Consider the following 7,993-nt stretch of genomic DNA (forward strand, 5'->3'; position numbering starts at 1 on the left):
TTCTTTTGAAACACTACCAAAACATGGTACTAATCTTTAAAATTATGTACGGTTAGATGGATTTATAACAGATTTCTAGAATGGTATGTTGAAGGACTGATTTTCTCTGCTGTATGGAGGATATGGGAATATCAGAAATATGAAGATGATTGTCACAGAAAGAAGTTAACCACTCTCTTCGGTGATTAGAAAGGATTTTTGTGGACAAGACAATTTCGGGTGTACGTTTGGCATAGATACTTGACAGTAATGAGTGGTCTTTGGCAAGGGAGATGATAAACTAAAAAAAAAAAAAAAAATGAGCTGGGGCCATTGCCAAAACAGGAAAGGAACAGATTCAACTGAGGTGAGTTCAAAAGGAATTTTAGCTCATGAAGCAAATTCTTAGAAATGCCAAGAGACTGAAAGAAGTAAGAATATAAGCCTTCCTAAACTGCATGAGAAAAAGAATAATTTACTGAATTCAGTAAAATTTATTGAAGATGTGAAGATGGGTGCATTATATATTGTAAATATATTGAAATCCCAAATTGGTTGTTATTGTTACCAACACCTTCATGTTCATCATCCTCACAAGCCAAGGCCCCAAGAACAAGCATTTAACAAAGAACATATTTATCCTAAGTGACCCTAGTCAAATTCACTCAAGAGTATTCAGATTTAAGCTCTAAATGCTTCATTACAACTTATCATCAGTCATAAACCAGTGTATGAAAAGTAAGTTGCATACACCATTATGGAAAAGCAATTAGTGATTTTTAAATTATTTAAAGCATTTACTATGTGCTTCACATACAATGTGAATTCTTTCAGTGGTAAACTTGAATTCCAGGCAGAGATTTCAAAAATTTTACATACATACCTGAAAATATTTAGTAGGATTTTAATGACATGACTTGCCAATACTCAACAAGGGAATCTGATGCTCACCAAGAAGAGGTATAGATTTATTAAAGACATGACAGTCTTTTTACCAAAGCAGTTGAGCAATTCTCCCCTGAGGATAAGCTAAAACACCACTTGCAGTTACATGGCTTGTAGCCATTTGAATAATCTTACTTAAAGAAGATTAGTGACCACCTATAGGTAGGTCATCTTCTAATGAAACAGGAGGTTCACGTCTCTGTTTTCATCCCATATAACACAGAGATCGTAAAAACTCATCCAGAATTAAGAATAAAGATTAATACCATGCCATTTTTGTTACTATTGCTCTGTGGTATAGTTGAAGGTCTGGTTTTGTGATACCCCCATCAATGTTTACAGCAGCTCAATTCACAATAACTAGATAGTGGAACGAACCCAGATGCCCTTCAATAGATGAATGAATAAAGAAACTGTGATATATATACACAATGGAAAATTATTCAGCCATAAAGAAGAATAAATCATGGTATTTGCTGGTAAATGAATGGAGTTGGAGATGCCAAGTGAGATAAGTCAAACCCAAAAAACCAAAGGCCAAATGATTTCTCTGATAAGTGGATTATGATACATAATGGGGGTGGAAGGGAAGCAAGAAGGAAGGAAGGATGGATTGTATAGAGGAAAATGGAGGGTGGGGAGAGGACAGGGAGGGGAGGAAAAATAACAGAATGGGACAAACGTCATTACCCTATATACATGTATGATTATGCAAATGGTGTGACTCTACTTTGTGGTACAACCAGAGAAATAATAGTTGTACCCCATTTGGGTACAATGAATCAAAATTTTAAAAAAAGAAAAAAAAGAATAAAGATCAAATTCAAAACTAACGAGGTAAAATTAACAAAGATACATCTAAAATCCTGCATTATTCTTCAAGTAAGTAAATTAATTCATTCATTCCAAAAAACAGTAAACATTTTAGTAAACTGAAACTCAATATAAGCCAATAAAAATCATTCATAAAAATTTCAAGTATACTAAGAGAAGAGACAATATAATTAGACCTTCATTTTCTACTGTGACCAGACCATATGTAGTGTACTAGATTTACATCTGGTTACCATGCTTTAAAATGTATTGAGACAAAATTTTGCAGGGGTTTGAGTTTTGGACATTAAGGGTCCTTTGTCATTTTATTTAAGAAGTATTGGGAGGAATTAGGATGTTTATCATAGAATCAAGATACTTAATGGGGATGGGAGAACGATTATAAATATTAGAAGAGAACTCTTGTAAATGCAATAAGAGAATTGCTTTAAAATTGGTAACCTCAATGCATAGGTTAACGTACGGAAGTTTGGATGGGAGGCTGCATATCAATATGAGGGAGCAACTTCTTGCATTTTGTAATTATTCAAAATTAGAATTTGTTTCAAGTCTGTGGACACCCCATTGCTGGATGACCAACTTGCAGATTCTATTACAGAGAAGATGGAAACTTGATCTGTAAGCTCCCTTCCAAAGATAAGGATGAACTTTATATGCATTTTGATCCTGCCTTTTTGAATGAGGAGGAGGTTCTGCTGTACAGTCTATTTCTGCATTGTTTCACACACTGCCTCGGGAGTGTATGCAGCACTCAGCAGGGACAGAGAACACTAATATCAATGCCAGGGAAGTCACTCAGGGAACAAATGATCTGAGGAGTCCCAGCGGTTTGAAGGCAAGTCTTTGAAGGGGCCCTGTGTGTGTCCAGCCTCAGATCAGATTTGACTTGCTTGCCGAAACCTGATTAGATGAGATTCCTTGAAGTGAGAGGTCTGCAATTTAACTCTTGCTGGTGACTTTTTCCTCCGGCCAAATGCCTATTTCTCTCTTCAAGGCAATCAAGATAAAAACCCTGGTCAGTTTGTTTTAAAGAGCATCGCACTCTCAATCCTCGCCGCCTCAACTCCTCATACATACTATTTGCTTCGCCTTTCTCAGGGATGCATACCTGTGCAACTGGAGATAAAACTTCCCTTCTCTTCATCTAGTATTGTGCTGTGTAATAAGTAAATCTTGTAAATGGAAAGCTTCAAATGTTAATGAGCCATTGGCATTCCTCTTTTAGACCCCCTTCGAATTTTAATGAATTTTAGTTTTAATGACTATCTCTGCTAGCAAGGCTCTGTATTTTTGTATGTAGACATTACCATAATGGAAATTGATTTACTAAAAACAATCCCAAGCATTGAACATCCAATACTATTTATCATAACATCATCAACTTAAGAAGTGGAATGTATTAGTAGAGGTGGTAGAGATTTTGCCAACAGTCCTTGCAAAGGAAAATGCTAAAATTTCAGAGTATATACTTTAAAATTCAAAAGTGCAAATTGCTATTACTGGTTAGTCAGAAATCATCAAAGAATAATAGTCAAATATTTGTCTCTTTCTAAAAGAACTATTCAAACTAAGGCCCAGAAAATGGGTCTTTGGTTGATTATCATGTAGAGGAATTGTTACTGGTTTAACAAGTCACGGTAGCTTCTCTGAAACACTAAAACACTCAGTCTTTTCATATTGCAGGTGGTGTGCAAAGATTTCAAAGACGGTACCACTTTGGGTTGCTTTATTAGTGTGGTACATAGAATGAATGACTCTCTTCCCTTATTCTATGAGATTATAACCTGGGTTTCTCTCAGATGATTTAGACCAACATAAACTTAAAGGGGGCACCAAGGGCCAACCAGGTAAGGTTTTGCTAATCCCATGTATTCCTAACAAGTTGAGGCATGTTGATGTTTAAAACAGCCACTGCTGAAGGTAAAACTAAGCTCAGTTGCTGTGTTTAAATAAATATTTTAATTATATTAGAAAACCAATTTTAACCCCATAGTGATCATTGTAACTATCTACTTCCTTTCAACAAATGTTTGACATGATTTTAGTTTCTGTTTTGTTTTGTTTTGTTGTTTTGTTTTGTTTTGTTTTGTTTTGTTTCTGCCTAAGCCAGGCTCCCTTCTGAGTCTTCCCCTTCATATGAGGACAGGGTAGCCCATTCCCCTCTGCATCTCCCAGACTCTCGAAGGTACCAGTTGCCTTGCAGTCCTGCAGATACTGCCTCACCTCACTCTTCCCTCTCCTTGGATTAGAGCTACCACCACAAAAAGGGGAGATGATACATATAGTTTTTTCCTTTCAGTATTTTTTTTCTTTCAACTCTTATAGTTCTTTAGGTTTCTATACTGCCATCCAACGTTTCAGTTTTATAATCTTGCTTATTAAGTTGTAGGAGTTCTCTAGAAATAAATTCAAAGAGAATTAAAGGCCACAACATGATGCGTATTTTCCACATTATCACAAACTAGTGTCTCAGGTCAGGGACCAGGTCAAAAAGTCCCCCAGAGTACTTCAGTTCTCAGAATGGGTTTCTGTTTAATCTCATCATAGTTCCTTCATCTTTTTCTGATATTCAGAGGAGCCTGATCTTTAGGCACCAAATAATCTTTCCTTGATCTCAGAGAGCCAGTGAAGACTCTTGAAAATATAACTTCTACGTAAACTGTTATCATCACTGAACGCCTAAGTGGGCAGCATAAGACAAGGCCACCATGGCCTTCACTTCATTTTCCAGAACTCTTTGGTTATCATAATTGTTTTAGTCAGCTTTTTCACTGCTATGACTAAAAGATCTGACAAGAATGATTTTGGAGGAGAAAAAGTTTGTCACTCATGGTTCCAGAGGTCTCAGTTCATATATGGCTGACTCTGAAGCTCTAGACCCGAGATGAAGCAGAACATCACGGTGGAAGGGTATAGAAGAAAATATAGAGCAGGACATGGCCACCACGAAGCAGAGAGAGCTACCCTCACCACGAAAAAATATAAACCCCAAAGGCACGGCCCCAGCAACCCATCTCCTGCAGCCACACCCTACCTGCCTGCAGTTTCATCCAATTATTACTATGGGGAGATTAGCACACTGATTAGTTTAAAGATGTTATACCCAATCCTTTCATCTCTGAACTTCCTTACACTGTCCTATGGATGAGCTTTTGGGGAACACCTCACATCTAAACCATAACAATAAATCATGATTACAAAATACAGAACAAAAGAAGAAAGGGGCAGCAATCTTCTCATATTTCATATATACTGAATTTTGTTTGAACTGTTATCCTGATATCACAGTCTTCTACTCAAAAGTATCAATCATTTCTATTTATATGATGTGCTTCCTCAAATATGACTCCATATTTCTGATTCTTTTTTCATCATTTTACTGGCATATCTTATTTCAATTTATGTAAAAATAACAGGGAAATTTGGTCAAATTGTAAAATTATCTCTTGATTCCACAAAACTAAATAGCAAAATTTAAAATAATCCACAATCTGTCAAAACGTTAATAATTTTATGTAACAATCAGAAATTCAATTGGTATTGTTTGCAAGCTAAAGTCAAAGTTAAATAGCTACCTTATTCCACTCCAATATTGCCATCTCACTGAGTAATTACCAACTAGATCACCCTGCTTTCTATACCCTTAGTCTTGGGAAATACCTGCCTGGGCTACTTGTAATGGAAACAATTTATTTTAACCAAAATTTCAGTATTTATATCCTCAAATAAAATAAAAACACAAACTTTATGTAGAACCATTGACATAGACACCATCCATAGTATGCTTAAATATCCCATAAAACATATTCCAAATAATTGTTCATTTATCACACTAATTCCCAAGATAAAAATAATTGGACTAATAGAGTTAAATAAGTAAAGCTGAGAAAAAAGAAGATCCAGTAAAAAATATCAAAAGGAGAATAAAAATCCAAAAACTTTGTTTGCATTTGGCATAGTCTTTGGGCAATAAAACTGTACAGAGTGGATTCTTCATATTCATTGAGGGTTATGTATCCTCAGAATCAAATAACCATGGATGAAAAAAAAAATTTTTAAGTATATCTGTACTGAATATTTACAGACATTTTTACTAGTCATTATTCTCTAAACAACAAATTTTAACTACTACTTATATAGTATTTACATTTCATTAGGTATTATAAGTAATCTAGAGAAAGTTTAAAGTATACAGGTTATGTGCAAAACTAAGGCATTTTATGTAACAGAAGTGAGCATCCATGGATTTTTGTACCATGTGGTTCCTTGGATCCAGTCCCTTCCAGATACCAAGGAATGACTGTACTTATTTTAAGTGTTGGAAACTGATCACATTTCAGGCTAAAGAAGGAAGGAAAAATTAGAGATGATTTTTAAAAATGTTTGCTTTAGAAATAAAGGCTACTATCATTTAGCTGTCTGAAATATTTCCGCCTGAAATCTTCAGAATCTTTTTTAAAAATATAACAACAACCTTGGGATGTCAAGATTTCTGAAACTATTACCCAAGGGAGATCAAAAAACAACTTAGAGACTGCTCAGCTATTTCTCTATTCACATATTTTTCTACTAGCACTTTTTCAAATTAGAAGCATCAATTTTCCAAAACTCAGTAATATTTCATAAAAAATTCATTCTTTTTCATCTGGAACAATGATATAACTACTAGCATAACTTTTCAGGGAATTTTTAATGAAATATAGTCACCACAATAGTCTCTTATGTCATGAATTTTTCCTTTCTTTTTAAATTATAAAGTTTGCCAATTTGTGAACTACTATGATTGTCTTGAATCTATAGTGACTTAATAATTTATATTGGTATTGTTCTCACATATTGCCATATACATAATCACCTATATGACCATGTAAGCATTGAAATTCCCATTTACTTTCTAGTCAACCTTATCTCTTAGAGCAGTTTTAGTTTCACTGCAAAATTGAGCAGAAAGTACAAAGAGTTCCCATAAACGCTTTTCCCCATACACATACAACCTCCCACACTATCAATATCCCTCACCAGAGAAATAACATATTTTAGAAATAATGAAGCTACCTTGACATATTATTATCAACCAAAGTCCATCTAGGACTGACATACTAGGGCTGACACTTAGTATTATATATTCTATGGGTTTCAACAAATGGGTAATAACATGTGTCTATCATTGTAATATTATACGGACTAGTTTCACAGCCCTAAAATTCCTCTGTGCTCTACCAATTCATCTCTCCTTACCTACTATTCTATGGAAATTGCTAACATTGTCCCCAGAGTTTTGACTTCCCAAAAATGTCATATACTTGAAACATTGTAGTAGGTAGCTTTTTCAGAGTAGTTTTCTTCACATATTAATATGTATTTAACTCTCCTCTATCTTTTCTTGGCTTGATGATTTATTTTTTATTAGTGAAGAATAATATTCCATGGTCGGGATTGCTACAGTTTATCCACTCACCTACTGAAGAATATCTTGATTGATTCTAATTATTCTCATTTATGATTATGGCTGCTATAAATATCTACTTGTAGGGTTTTTTTTTTTTTTTTTTTTTTTTTTTTTGTACCAAATATGTTAACTCCATTGGGTAAATACCCAGGAGTGCAATTGCTGGCTTTGTGTTAAGAATATGTTAGTGATATTTGGAAACTGCCAAATGGTTTCAAAAAATGGCTGTACAATATTGCATTTCCACCACCAATGAATGAGATTTTCTCTTTTTCTACATTCTTGCCAGCATTAAGTCTTGTCAGTGTTTTGGATTTTGGTCAGGCAGAATGTTTTGTTGCTTTATTGCAGTTCTCTAATGATATATGATTTTAAAAATTTTTCTATGTTTACTTGTCATCTGTATATCTTCCTTGTTGTTGTGCCTGAGACCTTTTCCTACATTTTAATTGGATCATTCATTTTCTTAGAGTTTTAATTTTTTTATATATTTTAGATATTAGTAACTTATCAGGTAAGTCCTTTGCAAATATTTTCTCCCTGTGTAAGACATGTCCTCTCATTCTTTTGACATTGTCTTTGACAGAACAGAAATTTTCAATTTTAATGAAGTCTATCTTATTGATTATTTCTTTCATGAGTTATACTTTTGAGTTGTATCTGAAAGTTATTACAACACCAAAAGTCATCCACATTGTTCTCATATGATAGCTCCCAGAGGTTTTATAGCTTTGTGTTTTATATTTAGTTCTATAATTTATTTTGGCTTACTTTCTGAATGATGTA

The sequence above is a fragment of the Sciurus carolinensis genome, chromosome 9 (genome assembly GCF_902686445.1).
Source record: "Sciurus carolinensis chromosome 9, mSciCar1.2, whole genome shotgun sequence".
NCBI lineage: Eukaryota > Metazoa > Chordata > Mammalia > Rodentia > Sciuridae > Sciurus > Sciurus carolinensis.